The sequence below is a fragment of the Notamacropus eugenii genome, chromosome 2 (assembly GCF_028372415.1).
Source record: "Notamacropus eugenii isolate mMacEug1 chromosome 2, mMacEug1.pri_v2, whole genome shotgun sequence".
Taxonomy (NCBI): Eukaryota; Metazoa; Chordata; class Mammalia; order Diprotodontia; family Macropodidae; genus Notamacropus; species Notamacropus eugenii.
The window spans coordinates 323,200,990-323,215,152 of NC_092873.1; positions in this window are offsets into that span (position 1 = coordinate 323,200,990).

Here is a 14,163-nt window from a genome sequence, read left to right on the forward strand (position 1 = left end):
ACATGTGGCCCTCTAGATCCTCAAGTGTGACCCTTTGACTGAATCCAGACTTCACAGAACAAATCCCCTGAATAAAAGGATTTGTTCTGTAAAACTTGAACTCAGTTAAAAGACTGCACCCAAGGACCTAGAAGGTCACATATGACCTTGAGTTTGCAGGTTCCCCACCCCTGCTTTAGAGTCTCATAAACTGGATTTAGTCCTGAAGGATCCCAGCTACAAAGATCAGAGTCAATCCCTCATTCTTTGTGCCCCTACCTTGGGAATTCCAGGAAAAAGTCCCTTAAAACTTTAAAATAACTCATCTAAAATGTCTCCAAAAGGAATTGTCACTTCTGAAAAGGTACTCAGTGTACAAAATAGATCAGGAAAGACAGTTGTTTATTTCCTGAATCATTTCTATGCAGATGATTCTTGTTCTTTTTATCTAGCTCTAACTTCTTTCTGGACCTCCACTCCCACATCACCAACTATCTACTGGGCATCTCAAACTGGATAACTCATAGACATCTTAAACTCAACACTTCTAAAACAGAACTCATTATGTTTCTCCTCAAACATTATCTCTTTCCAACTTCCTTTTTTACTGTTGAAGACACCACCATCCTCCCAGTCACTCAAACTTGTAACCTAGGTGTCATCCCTGACCTCCCATCTCACATACTCAATCTATTGACAAGTCATGTCTACTTTCCCTATATCTCTTGTGTATATTCCCTTCTCTTCTCTGATGTTGCCATCAGCCCAGTGCAGGGCTGGACACATCTAGACTACTAACAGCTTGCTGTCTTGTCTTTCCCCAATTTCCCACTCAGCTGCCAAAGGGATCTTCTTAAAGCACAGTCCTGTCCATGTCATCTCCTCCCATTTAATAAACTCTAGTGGTTCTACAGCTTTCCATGAATTCTATTGTCCAGTGACACTGACCTTATTGCTTTTTGCATGTAACACTCCATCCCTCATGGCCAACTCTATGCCTTTTCACTGGCTATCCCCATGTCTTGGGGATAGCTTGGCTTCTTTTAAGATTCAATTCAAATTGTGCCTCTGCAGGAGGCCTTTCCTGGTCCCTTCCCACTACTACCACCAAGGCTGGTGCCTTCCCTCTCAGATTATCTTCTATTACCCTGTATATATTTTATATGTTTATTGGTGTTTGCATAGATACATATCATTCCCCTCCATACTGCACTCAAGACTTCCTCTGTTATGCCCCAGAAACCTCTTAAACTTATAATTCACACCCTAAAAGTACTCTTTGATAGGACCTCTCCATCTGATTGGATGACTTCTCCTAGAACTTTCACTGAAGGAGGGCACCCGAGTCAGCCATATTTCTCATTTCTTTCCAGGTTGTACTCTGACTTCCTCTACCTAATTCTCCACCTTCATTTTTCTTCTTCCTCTCCTTTCAGCTTCATTTTACATGTTATCTTCCCCCATTAGAATGTAAGCATTTTGAGGACAAGGGCTTTTTTTCATTGTTTATATTTGCATTCCCAGAACTTGGTACAGGGCCTGGCACTTAGCTTGAAATAAATATTTGTTAACTGGCTGACTACTGAATGTTGTCTCCTCCCTTCTTTGAGGTCAGGGTTCATGTTTTTGTCTTTCTTTGTATCCTCAGTACTTGATACAGAGCCTCATAGAGAAGGCTCTTAATAAATGTTTGTTGATGATTAATAAAAGAAATATTTAAAATACAAAAGTTTGCATTGACAGAATAATTAAAACATGACATAGTAACTCATAACTTCTATTATCTTCTCCCAGAAGAGTGATACTTAAAACATGAAAGATTTTGGAGGACTGCTGAATAGGCATTTCCTCTTCACTTTGGCTCTTTACCTCAGAGGTATTGTGGGTTCAGTTCCAGATCATCACAATAAAGCTGATATTTCAATAAAGCTAATATTGCAATAAAGCAAATCACATGAATTTTTTGGTTATCCATTACGTATAAAAGTTATGGTTATACTATACTGTAGTCTCTTAAGTGTGCAATATGTCTAAAAAACCACATGTACACACCTCAATTTAAAAATACTTTATTGCTATAAAGTGCTAACTACCAGTTGAGTCTTCAGGGAGTTGTAATGTTTTTGCTGATGGAGAGTCTTGCCACAATGTTGATGGCTACTAACTGATCAGGGTGGTGGTTGCTGAAGGTTCGGGAGGCTGTAGCAATTTCTTAAAATAAGATAACAGTGAAGTTTGCCACTGACTCTTCCTTCCACTTGAACACTTAGAGGCCATTCTAAGATTTTTAAATGGCCTAATTTCAGCATTGTTGTGTCTGAGGGAATAGGGATGCTGGAGGAGAATGAGAGAGATATGAAGATGGGTGGAGCAATCAGAACATACAATTTATTAGTTAAGTTTCTAGTTTTCTATGGGCTTGGTTCATGGAGCCGTAAAACAATTTCAATTGTAACATCAATGATTACTGATCACAGATTATCATAACAGATTTAATAATAGTGAAAAAGTTCAAAATATTGTGAGAATTGCCAAAATGTGACACAGAGACACTATGTGAGCACATGCTATTGGATAAATGACGCTGATAGACTTGATCAACATGGTTGCCATAGACCTTTAACTTGTAAAATATGCAATACCTGCAAAGCACAATAAAACAAAGTACAATAAAATGAGGTATGCCTGTCCATTCCAAATAATTCACTCAGGGTCCATTTCTTCTGGTAAGGCGGGGAGGACATGGTTTGACTCCTCCTTCTAGCAAGGGTGACCTTTTTCTCTGAAAGGAGGTCATGTCACACTGGTCAACCTTCACCTAGACCCAGAACCTCTTTTTAAAAATTAAAATTAAATTAAAAATAAAAATTTTGAAAAAATGAAAATGCCTTCTTTCCTTCCCAACTCCCTCTCCTCCTCATCCTCTAGCAAGTAGATAAAATCCCTGTTATAAATATGTGTAGTCAAGCAAAATAAAGTCTGTCATTGGTTCCATTAAAAAAAATATGTCTCGATCAACATTCTGTGTCCATCACCTCTCTATCAAGAGGCAGGTAGCATGTTTCAACATGAGTCCTCTGGAGTATGATTGGTCCTTGCTCTGAGTAAAGCACTTAAATCTTTCAAAGTTGTTTGTCTTTACAAGTTGTTTGTCTTTACAATACTGCTATTACTGTATAAATTTCTCCTGATTTGATTCTCTTCATTTTGCATTAGTTCATACAAATCTTCCCAGGTTTCTCTGAAACAGTCCTCTTTGCCATTTCTTACAGCACAGTAGCATTCCATCACATTCATATGCCATAACTTGTTCAATCATTCCCTAATTAATGGGCTCCTCATCAGTTTCCAATTCTTTGCCACCACAAACAAAAAAAAGCTGGTATGAATATTTTTGTACCTATAGGTCATTTTCCACTTTCTTTGATATCTTTGGGATATGGACCTAGCAAATCAGTAGGTAAAAGGGATGTACCCATTTTAATAGCTTTTGGGGCACAGCTCCAAATTACTTTCCAGAATGGCTGGACCTGTTCACAGTTCCGCAAACAGTACATTAACGTACCTATTTTCCAGAAGACCCTCCAATATTTGTCATTCTTTTTTGGGGTGGGTGTCTAATATTGACAATCTAGTATGTGTGAGGTAGGACCTCAGAATTATTTTAATTTTAATTTTTTAAATTATTAGTGATTTAGAATGCTTCTTCATATGGCTATTGATAGCTTGGATTTCTTCCTCTGAAAACTGCTTGTTCATATCCTTTGACCATTTATCAGTTGGCAAGTAGCTTATTCTCATAAATTTGAGTCAGATATTTATACATCTCAAAAATGAGATCTTCAGAGAAACTTGCTGCAATAATCCCCCCTCCCCATTTACCTGCTTCTCTTCTCATTTTAACTGCCTTCATTTTATTTGTGCTTAAGTTTTTTAATTTCATGTTATCAAAATTGTCTGTTTTACCTTCTGTTTGATCCTCTCTACCTTCTCGGGTCTATATCTATCTCTCACTTGTCTGGTCATGAGCTTTCTCCCTATCCACAGTTCTGACAGATAATTTCTTCCTGGCTTCTCTAATTTTCATTATGATGTAACACCTTTTAGAGCTTATCTTGGTAAATGGTGTGAGATTCTGGTCTATAATCTGAATGAAAGGTGGAAAGAGGGGCTCAGGTAGGCTCTACGTATTCAACAGAGAGGAAAAGAGAGGATAATAACTGAAGTTGCTTCTCCTTTTAAAGTCTACTTAGTGGATAACTCTTCCTACTAAATGCCCAGTCCTCATTGATGTATTAGCTTACTCCTTTTCCCTCTCCCATGGGGATCTAGGGATCAGTAAGGGGATTGCTTTATCATCCTAAAGCACAAGTCCTTCAGCACTGAGCCAGAAAATGTGTTTCTCTAGAATCATGCCCAACAGTTGAGGGTTGGGAGTTGCTCCAATTACCTCTACTGTACTTATTATCCATATTTGACAACTGAGGAAACGTGTCTCAGAAACAAAGTTCAAAGCTACAGAACTAGTCTATGGCAATATCAGGAATAGATTCTAGCTTTTTATTGTTGTGGTTGGGATGTTCCAGCTACTCCTTCTCCTTAAATACAGAATTATTGATATATACAGATCCCAAACTTGAACAGAGGCAAACATTCATAGAAGTGACAGCAGTTTTAGTTAAACCTACCTAAAAGGAAGCCACAGTCCCCTATCACTTTTTCTGTAACCCTAACCTCCCTTCTGCATCCTAATTTAGCAGTGGAATTATAACCCAGGGCTTAACCCCCTTACTCGTTTCCTGTGGCTCTTCAGGAAAAAAAAAATCCCTTCTGAGTTCCTTCTGCAAATTCTGCCTCCTGGTGGCAGAAGAACTCCTTTCTCTGCTCCTGCAAGCTCCCTCCCCAATCCTCTCTGGTTTTTCTGCATTTCCAAGTTCCCTGAAGCTATGAGATACTGACCTCTTGTCTACGTACAGCAAGCTCATTCAACTTTTTTCAAGCTGCCAAAGTCATCATCTATGAATGCAGGGATGCCTTCTGATTCTCAGAGCAGTGCATCTGTTCCCTCCATACAGTCTTCCTTCTTCCAGGTTTCAAAGTAACAAGGAGGACAGATTAAAAAAGGAACTAGTATTGGGGACCATGAGGATTTTGCTCAGATGCCTGCTACAGCTAGATCTGGACTCCAAGAATCCCCCAAGCTGAGCAATTCAGCTTCAGGGTTGTTATGGACACGTTGGAGAAAAGCCTAGGCTATCAACTTCATTGGTGCAGAAAGGGAGGTAGGCACAGGTTTTACCCAAGAACTCAAACCAACATATGGAAAATATCTCATTCTCCTTAACCAGAGGCTAGCCCAGAATCTTTATATCCTTTGGATCCTTTCTCTCCTCCACTGGTCTCTGTAACAAAGTGGATGCTCAGTACTGATGGCTGAACGTTAAAGGTTTTGACCCTTAAATCATAGTCAGAGATAGAAAAAGAGCTTGACTATTTATAGCAGCTATCTCTGTGGTGGCAAAGAATTGAAAATTGCAGGGATGTCCATCAACTGGGGAATGGATAAACAAGTTGTGGTATATGATTGTGATGGAATACTGCTGTGCCATAAGAAGTGATGAGATCAATAATCTTAGAAAAACATGGAAAGACTCGCACAAAATAATGAAGAACAAAATGAGCAGAACCAAGAGATCATTGTTTACAGTAACAGCATTATTTTTTTAAGAATGACTTTGAGCAATCAAGTCATTTTGATTATTATAAATACCTAAATTAACTATAACGAGCATTTAAAGAAAGAAGCTATCTGCATCCAGAGAAAGATGTGATAAGTAGAAGTATGTATAGAATAATTTTACATAAATGTATACACACATACATAATTGTGTCTAATCACAACCATCTCTGGGGTGGGGGAAGGGGAAGGGAAGGAAAAAAGGAAATTTACATAACTTTGTTGTGTATTTAAAAGCAAGTTTGTGGTTTCATGTGTGATCTTTTTTTTTTATTGTACTATGTAATGAAAATGCTTGTTTTATTCCGTAAATTAAAAAATAACCTTTCTTTTTTTAAAAAAAAAAGTTTGTTTGTTTCGAAGATGGATCACAGGAAAAGAATTCAGGTCTCCAGGACTATATCCCCAGAGAACAGGGTCTTTAACCCTCATCTTAAGTCAGAGGTAGGTGAGCCTCCAGCAGGGTCTGGGAAGAAGGATAGGGGCTGGGTGGCTGGCATTTAAAATATTGGGTAGTGGTGTCTTTGAACTCTCAACTTATTGGCTCACAGGATCCCATAGGATTATAGGCTTAGATCTGAAAGGAACCTTAGAGACCGAAATAGCCTCATTTTATAGATGAGGAAACTGAGGCCCAGGGGTGTTAAGTGACCTGCCCAAGGTCATATATAGAATATCACAGTACTTTGGAGATTTGACTCTTCTCTCCTTTTTAAAAATAACTTCTCATATTAACCCTCATTCCTGCTCTCTATCAAGATTCATATCAATACCTATCTTACTGTACTCCAGGTAATTTTTCTGCTTTCTTCAATAACTCAGCAGATAAATCACTGTCATTTTCTTTTTTTCTTAAATTAAATTTTCTTTTTTATTAAGAACCTGACAAACATCAATAAACATGAATACGGACAGAAAAAAGATCGTATATGAAACTGAGGATCTCTACTACATAGAGCTTATTTTAAAGTATATGATAAATTTTACACTATAGCTAAAGCTATATTTTACACTAAAGCTAGCTACTGATGCTTCATTGCTTGTTGGTATCCCCTTCTGAACTGCCTTCTGTTCTCGTTTGTGTATTTTTAAATATTTCCTGGATAGTCTTTTGTTTCTATTCTCTCCCTCCCTCCTTCTCTCTCTCTCTCTCTCTCTCTCTCTCTCTCTCTCTCTCTCTCTCTGTCTCTGTCTCTCTCTCTCTGTCTCTCTCTCTCTTTCTCTTTCTCTGTCTCTCTCTTCCCCCCTCCCTCTCTCACTCGATCTCTCTGTCACTCTCTGCATCACAATTAGTGCTCCTTCCCACTCCTTATCCAATAACTCTTCTCTCTTCCCTCCCAAAAGTCTTCTATTATAACAAATAGGTATTGCCAAGTAAAACAAACCAGCACACCAGCCATGCCTTGAATGTATTTCTTATTCTATATCTCTAGTTCATTACTTCTCTGCCAAGAGGTAGGAAGCATGATGCATCATCAGTCTTCTGGAGTAGCGACTAGTCATTGAGTCAATCAGAGTTCTGAGTCTGTCCAAGTTGTTTTCCTTTACAATGTGATTTTCCTGGTTCTTCTTTCTCACTTCTTTCTGAATCAGTCCACACAAGTCTTTCCAGGTTTTTCTAAATTCATCATATTTGTCACTTTTTATGGCACATTCATATTCCCTCACATTCATATACCATTTCCCCACCTTCTGACCACACTACTCATGGTGATCTCTCAGTTCAACCTCTTCAACTCCAGTGACCTCCACCTCCATTTTATTTCATCTACCTTTAACCTTAACAATCATCCCCAAATTGGTCTTTCCCCACTCAGGTCATCACTCCTGTTCTGCTCTCTTTTCAGTCAATCTTGGCCTTATGGTCAACCACATCTCCACTCTTACTCCTGGTCTTAAACTTCTGGTCCCGCCATTGTTCCTGCTCAGCTAATCTCTAGCCTAGGCTCACCTCCACCATTTGCTTTCTCTGCTCTTCCAGAGGCACCAACTATTGCTGGAGGATATCAGTGTAATGTGTCCATTACACTTGTGTTATCTAATCTTAACTAGGTCCCAGCAGTTGTGTCCCGTACCTTATCTCTCAAGACCCCAACTCCCCTGTCTTAGCTGATAATGTCACTGTAGGTCATTGTAAGTTATCTCATCTCTTCTCTTTCAAGCCTCAAAACTCTGTCTTTGATGGTTCATGGCCATTCTCATGCCCCCTAAGCATGGGTATTCCCTATAGCAGTCTTCTTTCTCTACACTCTTCCCTAAACTTCAATGATTGCCTCTATGCAAATGACCCCCAAATATCTAGCCTCGTCTGTCCACAGACTCTACTCCCACATTTCTAAGGGTCTATGGGGCAGCTAGGTGGCACAATGGATAGAGTGCTAGGCCTGGAATCAGAAAGACCTGAGTTCAAACATGACTTCAGACACTTACTAGCTGGGTGACCTTGGGTAAGTCACTTAACCTCTATTTGCCTCAGTTTTCTCTTCTGTAAAATGGGGATATTAATAGTACTTACCTCTTTTAGTTGTTGTGAGGATCAAATAATTGTAAAGCACTTAGCATATAGTAAGTTTTATATAAATGCTTGCTTTTATTATTATCTCTACGAAAATGTCTTACTACCACTTGAAGCTCAACATGTCCAAAGTTGAACCCATCATTTCTCTTCCTAATTCAACCCCTCCTTCTTGTTGATGTTCATTTGTTTCAGTCATGCTCAATTCTTCATGACCCCATTTGAGATTTACTTGTAAAAAATTCCTTGTTCAGCTCATTTCACAAATCAAGAAGTGAGGCAAAGAGGGTTAAGTGACTTGCCCAGAGTCAGTGTCTGAGGCCTGATTCAAACTCAGGTTTTTCTGACTCCAGGCATGGTGCTCTATCCACTGAGCCACCTAGCTGGTCCTTCTAGTCACTTCAAACTAAGAAACAAGATCAAAACCTTAATTACCTTCACCTTCAAAATCCAATTAGTTATCTATTTCTGTTGATTCTATCTCCACAATACATGAGCTATGTATGCACCCATAATCCTCATCACCACTCATACTGCTATGACACTAGTTCCCTCATAACTCCTCACTCAGTCTTTTATAGTAGTCTTTTAACTGATTGTCTTACCTTCCATTTCTTCCATCTCAAAACTATTCTTTACATGGATGCCAAAGTAATCTTCCTGATGCCTTTGTCTCTCTCTGGTTAGTTCTCTCCTCAAAAGCTTTCAAAGGTTCTATTTTTCTTATATAAAAAAGCAAAAATACTGTTAAATTAATCCTCCTAAACTTCTAATGGGTACAGTGGATAGAGTGTGGGACCTGGCATCAGGAAGACTCATCTTCCTGAGTTCAAATCTAGATGCAAACACTAGCTGTGTGATTCTGGGCAAGTCACTTAACCCTGTTTGCTTCAGTTTCTTCACTTGTAAAATGGACTGGAGAAGGAAATGGTAAACTACTTCAGTATCTCTGTCAAGAAAACCACAAATGGGTGGAGCAAAGATGGTGGAGTAAAAGCAGGGACTTCCTTGAGCTCTCCCCCCAAACTCCTTCAAATATCTGTAAAAAATGACTATAAACAAATTCAAGTGCTGCAGAACCTATAAAATGATGGAGTGAAATAAATCTCCAGCCCAAGACAGCTTTGAAGGTCAACAGGGAGCATCTTTCGCACTGGGCTGGAAGTGGAGCAGAATACAGTTCCGTCTGGGCCATGCCAACACAAATGGGGTCAGAGTAGGTATCAGAGGACTGAATCACTGGCAATTGTGGCAGTCTCCAGATTTTTCAACACACAAATGCCAAAAACAGCATAGATGGTCAATGGGCAAACACCTAGTCTGAGTGGGATCCAGCCCCAGCCCTGGGATGGAGGAGGAAGGGGCACCAGTAGCAGCAGCAGCAGTAGCAGTGATGCTGATGGCTGTTTCTGGAGCTCTGGCCCCACAGACAGTGGAGGATCAAGCAAATGATACAAAATTCTGTGGGACAAGTCACCTACCCCCATCCTCACCCCCACTAGAAGCAGAGTTCTACCTAGACAAAGAGTTAGAAAGTCAAGTATCTGGTTAGGAACATGAGCAAATAGCTTTGAAAAATTCAGACTATGGAATCTTACTTTGGTGACAAGGAAGATCAAAACATAAAACCAGAAGAAGACAACAAAGTCAAAGCTCCTACATCTAAAGCCTCAAAGAAAAATATGAATTGGTCTTAGGCCATGAAAGAGACCAAAAAAGATTTTGAAAATCAAGTAAGAGAAGTAGAGGAAAAATTGGGAAGAGAAATAAGAGTGATGCAAAAAAATCATGAAAAATGAGTCAACAATTTGCTAAAGGAGACCCCCTAAAATACTGAAGGAAATAACACCTGAAAAAATAGACTAATCCAAATGAAAAAAGAGGTCCAAAAAGCTAATGAGGAAAATGATACCTTAAAAAGCAGAATTGGCCAAATGGAAATGGAGGTCCAAAAGTTCACTGAAGAAAATAATTTTTTCAAAATTAGAATGGAGCAAATGGAAGCTAATGACCTTGTGAGAAATCAAGAAATTATAAAACATAAACAAAAGAAAGGAAAAATAGAAGAAAATGTGAAATATCTCATTGGAAAAACCACTGACCTCTGGCCTGAAAAATAGATTCAGGAGAGATAATTTAAAACTTATTGGATTACCTGAAAGCCATGATTAATAAAAGAGCATGCACATCATCTTTCAAGAAGTTATCAAGGAAAACTGCCTTAATATTCTAGTACCAGAGGGTAAAATAGAAATTGAAAGAATCCACTGATTGCCTCTTAAAAGAGATCCCAAAAGAAAAGTTCCTAGGAATATTGTAACCAAATTCTAGAGTTCCCAGGTCAAGGAAAAAATATTTTAAGCAGCCAGAAAGCAACAATTTGAGTATTGTGGAAATATAATCAGGATAACACAAGATCTAGCAGCTTCTACATTAAGGGATCAAAGGGCTTGAAATATGATATTTCAGAGGTCAAAGGAGCTAGGATTAAAACTAAGAATCACCTTCCCAGAAAAACTGAGGATATTACTGCAGGGAAAAAATGGAATTTCAATGAAATAAAGGACTTTCAAGTATTCACGATGAAAAGACCAGAGCTGAATAGAAAATTTGACTTTCAGATACATGAATGAAATCATAAGGGATTTATTAAAGTTGAACTGTTTATATTCTTACATGGAAAGGTTATATTTGCAACTCATGAGACCTTTCTTAGTATTAGAGTAGTTGGAGGAAGTATAGACAGACAGACAGACAGACAGACAGACAGACAGGAAGGCAGGCAGGCAGATAGATAGATAGATAGATAGATAGATAGATAGATAGATAGATAGATAGATAGATGGCACAGGGTGAGCTGAATATAAGGGATAATATCTAAAAATAAAACTAGGAGTTGAGAGAGGAATATATGAAGAGTAGGAGAAAGAGGGAGAAAGAATGGGGTAAATTATCTCACATAAGAGAGGCAAGAAAAAGGTTTCATAATGGAAGGAAGAGGGTGGAGGTGAAAGGGAATGAGTGAACCTTACTCTCATCTGATTTGGCTTAAGGAGGGAATAACACATACACTAAGTTAGGTATCTTACCCTACAGGAAAGTAATGGGAAGGGGATGGGGGGAAAGGAATAGTAGAGAGGGGTGATTGTGGAAGGGGGAAGTCAGAAATAAACACTTTTGAAAAGGGACAGGGTCAAAGTTGAAAATAGAAAAAATTGGAAGCAGGACAAGATGGAGGGAAATATAGTTAGTCTTTCACAACATGACTAATATGGAAGTGTTTTGCATAACGACACATGTATAACCTATATTTAATTGCTTGCCTTCTCAATGAGGGTGGATGGAGAGAGAAGAAGGAAGAGAAATTTGGAACTCAAAATTTTTAAAATATATGTTAAAAATTGTTTTTACATGCAACTGGGAAATAAGATATATAGGCAATGTGGTATAGAAATCTATATTGCCCTATAAGGAAGTAAGGAGCAAGGGAATAAGAGAGGGAGTGATAAAAAGGAGGGCAAACTAGGGGAAGGTGTAATCAGAATGCACGACATGTGGGGTGGGGGAGGGGAGAGATGGGGAGAAAAATCTGAAACTCAGAATCTTATGGAAATGAATGTTGAAAACTAAAAATAAATAAATTTAATATAATTTTTTTAAAAAAGAAAACTCCAAATGGGGTCACAAAGAGCCAGACATGACTGGAAAACCACTGAAAAATCTTCTAAAAATGTCTGCTCTTAAAAAATCTTCAATGGTTCCTATTGCCTACAATTTAAGACCCTTCATAATCTGGTCCTAATTTACCTTTCCAGTCTTATTTCACACTTAAAGGTTTTGCCTTTATCCAGGGCAGTACTTTCTAGTGAAAAGAGTTCTGAATTTTGAGTCAGAAATCAATCAACAAACATTTATGACCTACAATATGCCAAGCATGACACTAAGCAATTGGGATACAAAAAGAGGCAAAAGATAATCCCTGCCCTCAAGGAACTCACGATCTAATAGGGGAGACAAAATATGCACCAACAAGATATTTGGAGAATAAATAAGAAATAATTGAGAGGGAATGCACTAGAATTAAGAGAAGTTGGGAGAGAGGAGATTGGATTTTAGCTGAGACTTAAAGGAAGTCAGGAAAAGCAGTAGGTAGAGTTGAAGAGGGAGAGTATTGCAGGCATGAACATTTTCCAGAGAAAATGCCTAGAGAGAAGGAAGGTCTTGTTTGTGGAATAGTAAGGAGACTGGTATCACTGGATGGAAGAGTGCTGTGGTGGAGAATAAGATATAAGAAGATTAGAAAAGTAGGGCAGGTACTAGTTTTTCATAGACTTTGAAGATCAAACAGAGAATTTTGTATTTGCTCCTAGTGGTGATGGACAGCCACTGGAATTTATTGAGTGGGGGTATGTATATGTGTGTGTGTGTGGGGGGGGTGTAACACGATCAGACCTCCACATAAGAAAATCACTTTAGTGGCTTAATGGAGGGTGATTGGAGTGGGGAAAGACTTGAAGCAGGTAGACCCACCAGGCTATTGCAACTGACATATGAGGTGAGAAGGGCCTGTACCAGAGTGATGGTAGTGTGAGAGGAGAGAAGAGGGCATACTAGAGGGATGCCACAAAGCTGAGAATGACAGGATTTGGCAACAAATTGGATGGGGGATGAGCCATAGTGAGGAGTAGAAGGTGACACCTAGGTTGTAGACTTGAGGGATTGGGAGAATGGTGTTGCCCTCTATAGAAATAGAAAAGGTGGGGGGGGGGCGGTGAGAGAGTTTGGGGGCAAAGATAATAAGAAAGTCTAAATACAAATCCTACCTATTTGACTTTAGATGAGTCACCTCATCTCTCTGTATCCATTTCTATATCTTTAGAATGAGAGTGTTAGGTGCCTTCTTGCTTTAAATCATAGAATTCTATCTCTGTAGATGGTGAATGTGGGAGTAAACTAAATAATATGATCATAACTGTGCATACTGTATGTATGCTCTTTGACGATGGGGATTGTAATTTTTCATCTATGTATCTCTATCTGGCCTGTTCTTTAAAAAATGTTTTCTCTCTTGAAGTTAATTAAATATCAACAATATTTTCTACACAAGAAACCTCTAGGGTTCAGAGAGTTTGTGTGACTCACTTCCTTTCATCTCTTCGGTAATTGGTGATTTCACACTGCCCTTGTGGGTTCAAGTATCATTTCTTTATGGATGACTCCCCAGTTCATAAATCTAGCCCCAAGCTCTGCCTTAAACTCCATTTTCCCGATACCTGCTAGATCTCACCTTCTGGCTACCCTGTAGGCAGTATAAACTCAGTAAGTCCCAAACATCTTTCTCTGTAAACTTGCCCTTGCTCCAGTTTTCCTGGAGAATCCATTTAAGGACACTTGATCTTTCTAGTCCCTCAGGTTTATAACTATGGAGTGACCTTAGACACTTGAGACAACTAGGTATCAGAGTGGATGAAGCATTGCTAAGTTCAAATCCAGCGTCAGAAACTTACTAGCTCTGTGACCTTGGGCAAGTCACTTAACCTCAGTTTCCTCCATTATAAAATGGGAATAATAACATTTATCTCACAGAGGTGTTGTAAGGATAAAATGAGATAATATCTGTAAAGTGCCTTTACTGTGCTTAGAGTAGTGCCTGACACATAGTAGGTACTATATAAATACTTATGCCTTTCTCCTTTCGCTGCCCCCAACCCCTGCCTTTTTCCTTGCCTCATAAGCGAAACAGTTGTCAAGTCTTATCGATTCTGTTTCCCATCTACCCTCTTCTTTCTGCTAACATGGTCACTGCTTTAATTTAAACCTCCATCATCTCTTGCCCAAATTTACTGTAGCAGTTTCTAATTGTTCTCCCTACTTCCAGTCTTTTCCCACTCTAATCCATCCACCACATAACAGCAAAAATTTTAATCCTCAG